We start from the raw sequence: 13,862 nt of genomic DNA, 5'->3' as shown, positions 1-13,862 counted from the left end.
TTTTCTGTCCCTCCTCCTCCTCTCCTTGCAAGCCTTCTTCCCTTCCTTAGTGACGAAAGCTCTATTTTCATTTTTTCTTTAAGTCCCTTTTCCCTTCCCCTTCCCTCCCCCATCTGTTTTCCCTTTTGAACGCGTTCTCCCTGCTTCCTAATCTCTCTCCCCGATTCCGCTCCTTATTGTTCTCTTGCCTTTCTCACACAGTGACGAAATGGGACAGAGAGCATGTGCCTTGATGTCCTCCACCTGAGCTGACGAATGTCTTGAAGTGCGGTCACCTTCCTAGGAAGGTCTCAGCTTTCCCCCTGCAGAGCAGCAGCAGGACGGCAGCACTCCGCTGTGCCTAAGCGCTTCTTTATTCACCGGTGATGGCCTGCGGGCTGCCCGTGGCCAGCCCTCGTGAGCTTTACTGCTATGAACATGGGCGTGCACACACTGTCAGAGGACGTCTCCGATTCCCTCAGGAGCACACCTGGGAGGGGATGGCTGGGTTAATGGAACCTCTAGCTAACTTAGGCCATTCCAGGAGCGGCCAAGTAGCTCAGCAGATTAAAGCACCTGCTTAGACAGATTCAGGGGCCGGGAGTTTGATCCCCAGGCCTGCCGTGCCGGCCCTGCCCCGGGGACACACTGAGAGCGCGACCGAGACTGGGCGTGGCGGCATGTGCCTGCAATCCCAGCACTTGGGAGGCTGTAAACACGAGGATCACTACAAGTCTGATCTATGCAGTGAGACCCAGTCACCCTGTCCACCTAGTCCAGCCTATCCGCCATGAGTTCCCGGAGTCCAGGGCTCCCGCCTGCACCTCTGCTCCGTGCAGGCTGACCAGACATCCTCTGCACCTTGGCCTTCCTTCTTCCACTAGCACGGCATCTCCAGGCAGGCATTTGTCCGCTGTGTTGGGAGTGTGTCTGGCATGGGCCGGCTCCCCTGCAGCTGGCCGGGCCACGGCTGGTCAACGGTACAGAGCATTTCAGCAGCTGTCAGAGTCGTGGACGAGGCCGCTGCACCAGTGCAGTTTCACTTGATCTTCATGATCACGCTGAAAGGCAAGCAGGACACCTGCTGTTACCCATGTCTTGGAGAAGACGGGTGCAGGGCACGCGAAGACCTGCCTCTCGCCTCTACTGAGGCCAAGCCACTCTGGAACTGGGAACGTCTTCAACTGGCTCAGCGGCTTTCAGCAGAGGCCATCACCCGCCCCGCCCTGCACGGCCATGCGCACCTGATGCGGCTCTGCAGTGGCCGCGTGATAGAGAGCCCCCGACACAGCTCCATGACCTCAGCGTCTTGCATTCACATGTCCCCACCCCAGCAACTTCTTGCTACCTTGTTGATGGCAAGCAGCTATTCCAAACAGTACAGTAAACCTCAGTCACGTCTGCCCTGCAGCCTGTGTCTCACCTACAAGAACTGTAAAGACTGTGGAAAATAAAACAAACAGGGCACAGAGAAGAAAGCCCAACAGAGGTGCACATGGCCCCCAGAGCTGAGGCATCTGCCCTCTGCCCCCAAGGAAAGGCTCGCTGGCTCCCGAGTGACGCCCCACCTGTCTGCTTCGGCTCCTTAGGAGGTGAAGCCGAGTGCGGCCCTTCTTCAGCATCGCTAAGTGACTCCATGCGCTGTATTTGGGGAGTCTCATTCTGAATTTCCTTCTGCCCTCAAAAAGAGCATCTGGTGGGACTTTTGTGGTGTGAAGAAATTGGGCCACTGCTGGTGACCCTGAAACACAAGCCACTACACTCTGCAGTTCTTCTTTTAGAAAGTATTGTGTGTAGCTGACACCCTCACTTTGTCCTTTACGCAGGTCCACCCTGGACTCCTTCTGCATCTCCATCCATTGTTAGGGCTACTTTAAAATGTGACAGGATGATGCTACGGGTTCTACCTAGATGCCCTCTCAGAGCCTCCGGGGCTGGGCGGGGAGGGCTTCTGAGAGGTGAGTGGAGGATGGGTGTGCAGCACTTACCAGTGGATTTGCTCCCTGAGGAGGCGATGGCTGAATGGGATGGGGGAGGTGGGTCTGGTCAGAGGTGGACCGCTGGGGGTGTGGCCCAGGAGGGCCTGTCTTCCCCTTGCTCCCTTGAGCTATCTCTCTCTCTCTCTCTCTCTCTCTCTCTCTCTCTCTCTCTGTCTCTCTCTCTCTCTCTCTCTCCCCCCTGCCAACATATCATGAGATGTTTCTCCTCTATCACACCACCCTGCATTGCAGTCAGCTAATTACAGACTGAAACCTCTACAAAGTGCAAGCCAAGCTAGACCTACCTTCCTTTCTGTTGTAGATGTAAGGTGTTGCAGCCCAGCTAGTCAGAAATGGCCAGGACGGCTGGCTGTCAGACAGCAGCTGCCTAACAGGAGTGAGGCCCTGGGTTCAGTTTAAGGCGCCTGCGGAAAATGTCCTGCTCAGGTTTTCCTTTGCTAGATATTAAATCTATTCCACATTCAGTGCTTTCCTCTGCTGTACCTAAAAGTTAAAAATCAAGCTCCTAGTGTTGGGAGATAGCTCAGCAGAATAAGTGCTTGCCCAGTGAGCACAGGTCCTGAGTTCAATCCCCAGTACCACAAAAAAATAAAAATAAATGAAAAATCAAGCTCCTAAATGGAAACAAGCCATGCTGTTTGTACCTTCCCAGCTAGCGACCGCCTTCCTGGAGCCCACCCTGAAACAGACATCCTTGTATCGCCACGGGAGGTGCACCTGACAGCAATGTGCTCCCCAAACTGCTTCAGGCCCAGCTATTCCTACTGCGAAGGGAGAGAAGTGGGACCACAACCTGTTCCTCATTGTCTGGGGTGGGGGGAGAATCACTGGGCAGTGGTACCAAAGGACCCTGAACTAGCCACTGCCACTCGACCCTGTTCATCCATTTGCCCAAAGTAGCCCACGCCTAACAACATCCTCCTGGGTGGTGATGAGCTGCGCAGGTGTGTGGGCGATAAGGCACTGGGTTAGCGACCTTTCCCTCTGCTGCGGCAAAATGCCCAACAAGCACAACTTAAAGGAAGGGAGGTTCATTCTGGCTGGCAGTGTCCGAGGACTCAGTCCCAGCTCGCGGGGACATTGTGGAGGAAGGGCGTGGTGAGCAAGGTCACATGCCTCATGGCGACCAAGAGAAAAGAACACGTGGCAAAAGCACTGAGGGACCCCAGAGGAAACAGTCACTCAGGTCACACCCCAGGACCCGCCCAGACCCTACAGGGTGCTTTCCTAACCCCTTAGGGGCTCTTCCAGGTCAGGCAAGTCACCAAGTGCACCCGCACACCTGCAGAGGGCTGGGCCTCAGGAAGTGATGTTCTAAATAGAGCTCTGTGGGGGAAAGAGCCACTACCCCCAACCCCCACTGGGAAGAGACCCAGTTCTACGTTCACGCCCAATGTGGCTGCTGTCCCCCACTTGATCCCCAATTTGACCTGAGCAACCGTCCTCGTAATCTTACTGTCTGACCACAGCATCACCCGCCTCACGCCCACTGAGTGCTTTCCCATGTTTTCTGTCTTAGACCCACCTCATCTCACAGTTTTGCTCCTTAGAAATCCCTAGAAAAGAGATTCCTTAGCAACCCCTCAGGTCCCCATTCATCCCTCCCTTGGACAGAAGTTTTCTTTCCCTCTATAAATATATTCTGCTCTTAAAAAACAAAAAAATATTAAGAAGGGCTTGCAGGTCTATGAGACGGCTTCCACAGGAGCAATCCTTTCTCTCTCAGCCTGAGGTACTGGGGCTGGAGCCATTGCTTTCCACATCTGCTGTCAGCGCAGGGGCTCATAGGGTTTGAGCAGAGAAACTTGCAGAAGCAAGTGAGGGGCGTTTATCTTTTTCTCTGCAGAGAAGACACAGAAAGCAGCTCACACCCTGCAGTTTCCCACACTTCCACGGAACCTGGCAAAAATAAACAGCAAAGAAGCCACAACCTGCACCACCAGTTAGAGAGGACAGAGGAGGCTGGAATCCAAGGCGAGGACGTCCAGCCTAGCTCCCGGAGCGGCCGCTCGCCACATGCATTGTCCACTTCGTGGTGCGTGGCTGTGTCCTGCATGTGTTATGCCCCACAGTGACTAACCACCTTGCTTCTGTGCTTTCTTTTCCTTTCCCAAGCCGTTGCATGTCGTGTTTACTCACGTAAGAAGGTGCCTTTCATCTGGTTGAAAGATCAAGCAGACATTTTTCCTCTTTTTTCAGACCAGCCCTAGCCCCTCAGGAGTACTGAGTTGGTTTCTGCCTGCCTGCTGCCTGCCTGCCCTCCTCTCCTCCTTTCCTCCTTCCCTCCCCTTTCCCTCCTTCTCCTCCCTCCCTTCCTTTTCCTCTTTCTTCCATCCTTTCCTCCATCCTTTTCTTCTTTTCCCCTCCTCTCCCTTCCTTCCTTCCTTCCTTCCTTCCTTCCCTCCTTCCTTCCTTCCTTCCTCCTTCCCTTTTTGCCTTGAAGATGTTGTTCTTTTGAACAGCTTGGTCTTAAGAGGCATTTTCTAGAGAGGCTGGTACCAAGCTAGCGACATGCACCAGTGTTCTTTGCAGAAAGAGGAGCGTGTGTGGCTTGCCTTCAAGATTGCTAGGAAGGCCCGACGAAAAGACGGCCTGCGCAGAGCACAGCTCCAAGGCCCTGACGGGCTCCGAGCACTCTTGCGTTTTTCAGAAACCCTACATCTCCACATCTCATCAGACATCCTGCATTTCACGTCAAAGGAGATAAGCATGAAATTATCTGAGGTGAACTAAGTTGTTCTGTTGCCAACCATTGCTCATTGGGCTCTAAAAAAGGTTTCTGTCCGAAGCAGTGCTTCCTGGGCAGTTCTCCTCCCTGCCACGGCAAGCCCAGCTGGTCCACAGCGCTACAGGGCTCAGCTGGTTGGGAAGCCCGTAACAGAGCCATCAGCAGGAAGAGGCCAAATCCAGGGCCATCAGTGCTGAGAAAGAAGGTGGGCAATCAGCCACGCAATGCGAGGGGAAAGCCTGCTGCTCTGCGGGCTTGAGGTTCTAATTCAGGTTGGATGAAGCGGCAAATGACAGGAAAGGCCAGCATCTTACAGAGTGATCCTGGGCCAACCTGCTCTAGAATCTGGCTGGCAGGATGACTGTGTTTAGCACAGAGAGATAAAACACAGCCTTGAAGAGTGAGAACAAGAGAAGCCCAGAAATAACAGGGACCTGGAATAAGATCCAGAACTGCTGTACTGAAAACCCAGCTGGGTCAGAAACTCACGTGTATGGACAATTTCTGGCCAGTCACTAGCTCGTGACCAATGCACGGGCTGTGGACAGCTCCTAGGAGGCTGGGCACAAACAAAAGAAGAATTGAAAATGCCAGGGCACAAATGGGACTGAGGACGCGGCCGGGAGATGGAGCCCGCAGACAAAGTACAGAAAGTTAGCTTAAAAAAGAAAAAGGATGTTGCTCTTCTTCACAATGCAAAGGGCTCAGAAGTCACTTCTCACCCTTGTGAGAGAAAAGGTGAACATGCTGAGAAATCCGCTCTTCTTAGGTCCGCCTCAGCGCTGAGCACACAGGGCAAGCCCTATGCTCAGAGCTGGAGAGATGAGGGTGCAGGACGCCCCAGCTCGCAGGAAACAGCAAACAGGAGGAACGTGGGGGTGCGCGGCTGTGCTGGCCGCCTTCCTTGTCACTGAGACACAACACCTGGCACCCACACCTTACAGGAGGGCAGCTTTATCTGGGTTCAAGGTTCTGGTCCACAGCGAGCTGGTCCCGTGAGGACCTAGGGGGAAAGCCAGACAGAAACCGTAACCACGACTGGTGACTCAACAAGGACTGGCTTGAAAAAGTAAAAGCTCTGGGAAGCCGACTGGCATAACAGACACTGCCTCCCACATTTCCATGAAATGTTACTTGCAGGAGTCTACAAGGTCTTTATGGTAGAGAGGAAAAGAAAAATACCTTGCTTCCAAGCAGAGGAAAAACAAAACACAGTCACGTGAAATACACGCAGGGGAACAATAAGCATAATGCACTATAACTGGACACTTCTTCTCCACAACGAAGGCCACCCTCAAGAGAAATTATTTTATCAGACCTTCATCTGACCCAAGAGAAGAGCAATTAGACAACAGAAGCTCCATGGTAGGCAATGCTCTCTAACTATAACAAAATGCTAGAAAGAACCAACCTAAAAGAAGAAAGATAGACTTTGGCTCACAGTTGGGGGTTCTCATCCATGGCTGGTTGGCTCTGCAGCTGTAGGCCTATGCAGTAAGGCCAAGCGTCATGGCAGGAAACGCGTGGTAGAACCAGCACTGCACCCTCGCAACCAGGAAGTGAAGGAGAAAGGAAGAGGAGAGGCCAGAGTCCTAGGATCTGCTAAATTTCTCTCGTGAGGCTTTCACCATATCCCATGTGCACCAAGCTAGAGACCAAACCTTCAACACACAGGCCACTGGAAACCATTCAGAGCTGAAGCTTACTGCCCTTCCGTCTCTCATCATACACGGGGTGGGAGGGGGGAGAAGACGAAGAAGCTCTTCCAAAGTGACTCAGATGCACCAAAGAAAACCCTTGATATGTAATCATAAGATTCTAGAAGGCTTGGGCTGTTTGTGTCTCATTGTCCCCTTAAACCTCAAGCAGTCACCGGGGCAGGCTTCTAGAGTTTGTGTTTAATTCATGATCCAGTGCTGGGGTTGCGGGTGTGAGTGGTACCCCTGCCCTGGGGCGGGCAATCTGCCTACGACACGAGGAAGGGAAAGAGGCTTGCTGGCTGCTGGGGCCCCTGCTCCTCCCTTTGCTCTTTGCTGTTTCCTGCTGCCATGAATGGCTGCCCTCTGCCATGTGCCACCCAGCCGAGTATGGACTGCAACCTCCACTAACTGTGAGCTAAATTTTCCTTCCTTAATTTTGGGTATCGGGCTTTTGTCCCAACAAACGTAACTGAGACACTAGCCAAATGCAGCCACAGTAGCAGGGCTGCAGAGCAGTGGCGTGGGGTTCCGATGGAAAGAGCTGCCTGATAGAGTCTTTCCAAGAAGAAGCTCTTGGGGAAACCCTGAGACAAAACTAGAGCAAAGAGAAACCTCTAACGCTGTCAGCCAAGTGAAACACTAAACGCAGCCTAACTCCCAGATGGATAAACGTAAACTTCAGTTCTACTAGATGAGGTGACGCACCCTGTATCACTTCCAACCTGAAATTACAGGGCACGCCAAAAGACTAGAAAATGCGATCGGAAGTGACAGAACAAGCTGCAGAACCTTGCTCCAGAATGACGTGGACACTGGAATTATCAGGTGGGATTTTAAAATGACCACCATTAGCACACTAAGGGGTCCAATGGAAAAAGTAGACCCCATGCCAGGCGGTACACACAGTGTATGCATAAAGTGGAAACTAAAATGACTGAGAGGAAGTATTGTACGTCAACACCAGTGAAAAAAGAAATGAAGAGAACTTTGGGTGCTCATCTGTAGCCTTGGCCTGGCGAAGCGTCAGTGAGACTGAGGACAGCGCGTGGTCATGGAGATTTCCCAAGCTGAAAAGCAAGGGGGAAAACAAAGAGGATATAAGTAGCAAAAATGTCTTTAAAAATGTGACCGTTGCAAAAGGAACAAAATATGCATAATGGAGATTCCAGAGGGAGAAGAGACAAAAGGGAAAAAGAAATACTTAAAACACTAACAGTTGAAAAATTTCCAACAGGAACAGGAAGCATTAAACGAATACATCCAGAAGGCCCAGGCAAACAAGAGAAAGAAAGAAAATTACTCCTCAGACATGTCATATTCAAAGTGCATGTAACAAAGACAAGCAGAAAATGCCGAAAGATTCAAGAGGAGAGGAAATCACCTGACGCACTGAGGAGCCAAGATAAAAATTACATCAGACTTCTTTGAGAAATCATATAATCAAGGAAGCAGTAGAGTGAGATATGTAAAGTGTTAGCGAAAAATCCATCAACCTAGAGTTTCATACTCAGTAAAAATCACTCTTCAACAGGGAAGGATAAATAAAGACTTGCTCTAGGGAAAAAAGAGAAAATATGCTGCTGGTAGATCTTCAAGAAATGTTAAAAGAATGTGCTTCAAAGAGAAAGAAAAATAAGTAGGTCGGCTGGGGAGCCAGCTCAGCAGCATAAGCACCTGCCTGGCAAGCGCAAGGTCCTGAGTTTGATCCCTGGTGCCACAAAAAAAGAAAAAAAAAAAAATGTAGGTCTGAAACTTGATCCTCTACAGGGGACTAGAAAATGCAGATACTCACCTGTTTGGACTTAGCAATGTTGTGCTTACAACTGAGGCCTCATCTTTTTTTTTTTTTTTTAAACAGTTCTGTATAGTGCTTTATGGAACCTCAATTTTTTTTGTATAGTACACCTTGTTTGTACGGTACTGTAATTTTTGCTGGTTGTATGGTGTGGGGCAATACTACAGCTGTGCTGTTATACGTGACAGTACTGTATGTCACAGGTAAGCAAATGAAAGCAAAGGCCCCAAGCTGGAGTTTCCTTTGGCCATGTCTTGGTTCTGAATGTTGTGCTGTGCATACTACATGCAAGTCCTCGTTCAGTGACCAGTTCGGTTGATAACCTATCACAACACTGGTACTCAGTGGTTAAACGAGGCGTGTCTGCACAGGAAAGTAGAGTAAAATGTATTGCAGTGCTTTTCTTATCTTGACTGACCAACAGAGAACTTATTATCAAATAATAACAGGCACAATATACTTGGAAACTATAGTTTCGGGATAATTTAAAAATAGACACTGTTAGTGTGGATAACAAGACACAACAGTATGTTATCTATCACAAACTCTATTTTTTATTTTATTTTATTTTCCGTGTATTTGGTACAGGGTCTCCCTGTGCAGCTTGGACTCGTGGTGCTCCTCCTCTCCCAGCCTCCCCAGCGCTGGGATTACAGGGGTGTGCCAGCACGCCCAGACTCAGCCTCCGGCTCAGCACACCTGCGGCGGGGCCAGCGCGGCGTGTGGTGCTGGGGATGGAAGCCCGGTCCCAGTGCTTGCCTAAGCAGGTGCTAAGCCCACTGAGCTACCTTGCCAGACCCGCCCCAGCAAACTCACTTTAAGGAGAAAGACACAGACGGATCAGAAATAAAGCGTTGCCGGACGATGTACCAAGCTAACGAGAATTGGGAGATGCTTCAGTAGCTACAGTCACCTGCAGACTTCACTGAAAGATAAGTATCAACATGAAAAGGATATTACGTAATGGCAAAAGTATCAATTCTCCAAGAATACAGGTCAATTCTTAACACGTATGCACCTATCAACACAGTATCAAAATAAGGATGGCAAAAACCAATTTAAAAAAAAAAACACTTCAGGAAAAGCACACTAACCCGCTAACCTAAGTGGCCACTTCATCACACCTGCTCAGTGGTTAAAAGATCCAGCAGGTGGAAAACCAAGCCAACAGGGGAGTACATATTCTTGAGGTCACAGGACCTTCTCCGAGAGGACCACGCTGTAGGTCACAAAACGCACCTGAACAAATTTAAAAGAAAAGAAATAATATAAAGGATGGTCTCAGGTCACACTATAACTAAATGCAGTCAGTGGTAGACTGTTTGCATAGCGTGTGTGAGGCTGTAGGTTCAACCGTGCGTGGGAATGCGCGTGTGAGCACGTGCACACACACACACACACACACACACACACACACACAAATGAAAAAAAGCAAGGGGCCAGGGAGATAGCTCGGCGGCATAAGTACATGCCTGGTAAATGCAAGGTCCTGAGTTCGATCCCTGATACCACAAAAACATCAAGGAAAGAAAGACAGCTGGACAGTCACAAGATATCTAAGCATCACACTTGTACATAACCTGTCGCCCGAAGAAGAAAGCTCTGGAGAAACTGCAAACATTCTCAACTAAACCAAAATGGAGAGGTAACCTACCACTATTTGTGGCATGAAGTAGAACCAGTGCTCACATCTCCGATGCACAGGCCAGAAAAAGAGGGCAGGTCTTCCAGCAATGTATGCTGCTCCTGTAAGAAACTAGAAAAACTAACATCAACCCTAAGGTAGCAAGCAGAAGGGGAAAAATGAAAAGTAGTCCAATGAAATTGAAAACTGGAGACCAGAGAGACAGCTCAGAGGCTTAAGTGGCTGCAAGGTCCTGAGTTCAATCCCTGGTACCATAAATAAATAAGCAAACAAACAAATGTGACAGACAAAAGAAAAAAAGGAAGGAAGGAAGGAAGGAAGGAAGGAAGGAAGGAAGGAAGGAAGGAAGGATAAGTCAATGAAAGCAAATGCATTTTCTTGGAAGGCAAAACCTCCCAAACTTGATTAGGCTCTACAAGGATAACCATGACAAAAGAGACAAGACACAATTTGGACAATGTTGGAAGGCTTGCACAGTTCAACTTCCAGATTTACTAAGAGGTACCCGTGAACTCATCTTTGACTACACATAGCAATTGAATGAGGTCTGCCTTCTCAACAAGCGGAGCTGCAGCAGCAGAACATTTTCATGCACAAAAAATCAAGGGTTTTCACTTTCACAAGGATCAACACAAAATGGACCTTAGGCAAAAATGCAAAATGCGCAACCCTATAAATCTTAGATAAATTGGGTTTGGTGATACTTTTTAGGTACGACAGCAAACATGAAATCTATGAAAGAAAAACTTAGTAAGTTGGGCTTGATAAAGTGAGAGGCATCAATTCTGCAAACTAAAGAGAGAGAATGAAGAGGTGAAAGAATGGAAGAAAATATTTTCCAAGCATGAACTTAATCAGTGACCTGTGTACAAAACACACAAGAGCACTTAACACTCTACAACTAGAAAATAAACACAGATTCTAAAACTGGGGAAAGAAGATCTGAATGGATACGCCGCCGATGATACTCAGGTGGGGAGCAAGCGCATGAGAAGCTGCTTCACATTCCTTGAAACTAGGGAGCTGCCAATTAAGACATCAAGGATAAGCCTCCACTCAAGGATTAGAATGGCTACAAGTTTTAAAGAAAAAACTGACAAGAGCGAGTGCTGGCAAGTGTACGGGGCAACAGGAATGCTTGTTGATCACTGGTTACACAAAATGGTAGGCACGTGCACTTTTTTTTGTTTTTTCCTGTATTTTAGGGAAGGGCCTACCGGGTGTTCAGGGTCTCACTACTAGATCAGACTCATAGTGATCCGCCTGTTTACAGCCTCCCAAGAGCTGGGATTACAGAGGCACACCACCACGCCCAGTCTCAACTGCTATCTCAGCATGCCCCCGGGGCAGGGCCCACAAGGCAGGCCTGGGGATTGAACCCTCAGCCTCTGTGCCTGCTTGCAGGCACTTTAATCCACTGAGCAATTTGGCCAGTCCTGGTACATGTACTTCTGAAGACAGTGTGGCAATTTCTTACAAAGCTAAGCATAATCTTAGCAGCAGTTTGTTCCTGAGCATTTACTCACCAGGCAGGTGCTCAAGCACCGGAGTTATATCCCAGGCCCCAAAGCTGACTGACAGGTATGATAATATGATAACTAAGCATCTTTCTTTCATTTTGGTACCAGGACTCGAACTCAGGACCTTGTGCTTACCAGGCAGGCGCTTATGCCACTGAGCCATCTCCCTGGCCCACTCTGAGTATTTACTCAAATGAGCCAAATGTAGATCCACATAAAACACACTTGCCACAAGTTATAGCAGCTTGTCCATAACTGGCAAAAACTGGCAGCAGCTAAGACATCTTTGGTTCGTGAAAGCACAAACAGTGGTGTGTGGTGCAAGGTAATAATATTCCAAGACAAGCAGAAATAAACAAGCCACAGAAAAGACATGGAGAAACCAGATTGAAAGGACTACATCCTGTACGATGCCAGCATTTTGGAAAGGGCAAAACTATAGAAAGTAGAAAAAAGCCAGTGCTTTTCCAGGGTTTGGATGGAGAGAGAATGGAATGAACAGCTGAAGCACAGCGATGCGTAGGACAGGGAAACTGCTCCTTGGGAAACTGACCTCGTAGACGCACAGCTTTGTCCAAACCTGTCGTACTGTGCAACGTAAAGAGTGAGCTTCAAGTTGTAGGTATAATTAACAATCATCTGTCAACATTTGTACATTAATTGCAAGAAAGTCACCCCATTAACACAAGATGTTAAGAATAGGCGAGACTGGGGATGCAGTATCCACTCAATTTCTAAATCTAAAACTGCACTGACACAAACTATTTATTGTCGTTTTCTAAAAACCACCAACACACTAAGATGCACACACACACACACACACACACACACACACATACAAGAATAGTTACTATCAAAACTACAGCCGGGCTGGGGAGATGGCTCAGTGGAATAAGCACTTTGCTGGCAAGCACAAGGGCCTGAGTTCAATCCCTGGTTCTGCCAAAAACAAAACAACAACAACAAAAAAACTACAGCCATTAAAGAACACAAGAGCAGCCCTGGCAGACGCCCCACATGCGTGCCACAGCAGCTCTTTTATTATTGTAATCTCTACCAGGTTTACCATCACTGGACCATAAAGCATGCAGAGATTAGAACCCTTGTGTATCACCATCCAGAATGGAAAATGGTATAAATACTTTAGAAAACTCTTGAACTCTCCTAAAATGTTGAATCTCAATATACCGTGCAACTCAAAAATTCTGTTCCTGGGAGTGTACCCGAGAGAAATGAACACAACCACACAAAGATTTGTACACAGCCAAAGCCTGGCAATGGGTGGCTAACTAGGCAAAGTGTGGCATTCAGCATGTTACTCAGTCATAAAATAGAATGAGTCCACAGTTCCTTTCTATGACCTGCATGAGCCTCACAAACGTTACTCCAGTAGAAAAAGCCAGACACATGGGTGACATAAGGTATTCATCCATACATTTTACCTTGCCAGGAAAGGACTATCTCAGAGCCAGAAAGCGGACCAGCAGTTGCCCACAGCTGAAGGTAGCAGGGGTGAGTGAGGGCTGGCTGTAGGTGGGCACAGAGGAGGCTCGCGGCACGGCGAAAATGGTCTAGATCTGGGTTGTGGCAGGGTCGCACACTTCCTTAGTTCTATTAAAGGCATTGAATGGTTTATGAACTATAAATATACCTCAGTGAAGCTATCAAGAAATGTTTGGGGGAGAAAATTGGCAGATTAGGGATGTGACACTCTCCGAAGGGTCAAGACAAACTCGTGGTCCTTGAGTTGGGGATGGTCTGAAAGCACTGTGGCAGGGTGCCCAACGGTGTCGCAACTACAACTCATGCCATGCCAGTGAAGGCTGTGGCACCCAGTTGCTGGGTTGCGGCAGCGGAGGCCTGGGAGCTGCCCCCAGCGTGGGGAGTAGAACAAACGTCTGAATTTTTATTAGAAGTCTCCGGGGTAAGAGCCCAAGTTGCTGGGACGAGCATCTTTCTGAAGACAATACCTTACTTGGTTTTTTTCCCATAATTTCATTGATAAACAAATAGCAATGAGACAGTTTCAAATCAAATTGGTAGGACAGTTTCAATAACTAACACACTGCATACATTCTTCCTAGTGGTTAATTGCTGTACAAGATGCAGACATGACATCCTATCCACAAATACCATTAGAACAAATCCCTCTATTCATGAAGAGAATGTAACTATACATCTATCCTAACCACTTTGAATACACAGATACAAAATGGACATTCATCTGTATACCCTTTTGTTAAGTTCCGTTATTTGAATATTATAATGGAATATAATATTCCATGTAAACTCAGCAAAATATTCTAAAAGAGTCCAGTAGTCCATAATAGTATTGGGTCTTCCGCTTAACTGGCAATGTCAGAAATTGTTGACCTGAGTCCCCTACAGCTCAACCTAACAGCATGGCTTTACTTCTTATATTTCATTTTTATACTTTTCTGCTGGATGGTTAAGACCAAGGTAAAGCAGGACCTATGCAACAAGAGCTTTAGCTT

The 13,862-nt window shown here is 48.2% G+C and overlaps 1 pseudogene; it reads left to right on the top strand.

The window, feature by feature from the left end:
• The first annotated feature begins 914 nt into the window (after positions 1–914).
• Positions 915–13,862, top strand: part of LOC101583219 — a 14,814-nt pseudogene continuing 1,866 nt past the window's right edge.

The sequence above is a fragment of the Octodon degus genome, unplaced genomic scaffold, assembly GCF_000260255.1.
Source record: "Octodon degus isolate 3935 unplaced genomic scaffold, OctDeg1.0 scaffold00026, whole genome shotgun sequence".
NCBI lineage: Eukaryota > Metazoa > Chordata > Mammalia > Rodentia > Octodontidae > Octodon > Octodon degus.
This window is presented reverse-complemented; position numbering and strand designations above follow the sequence as displayed.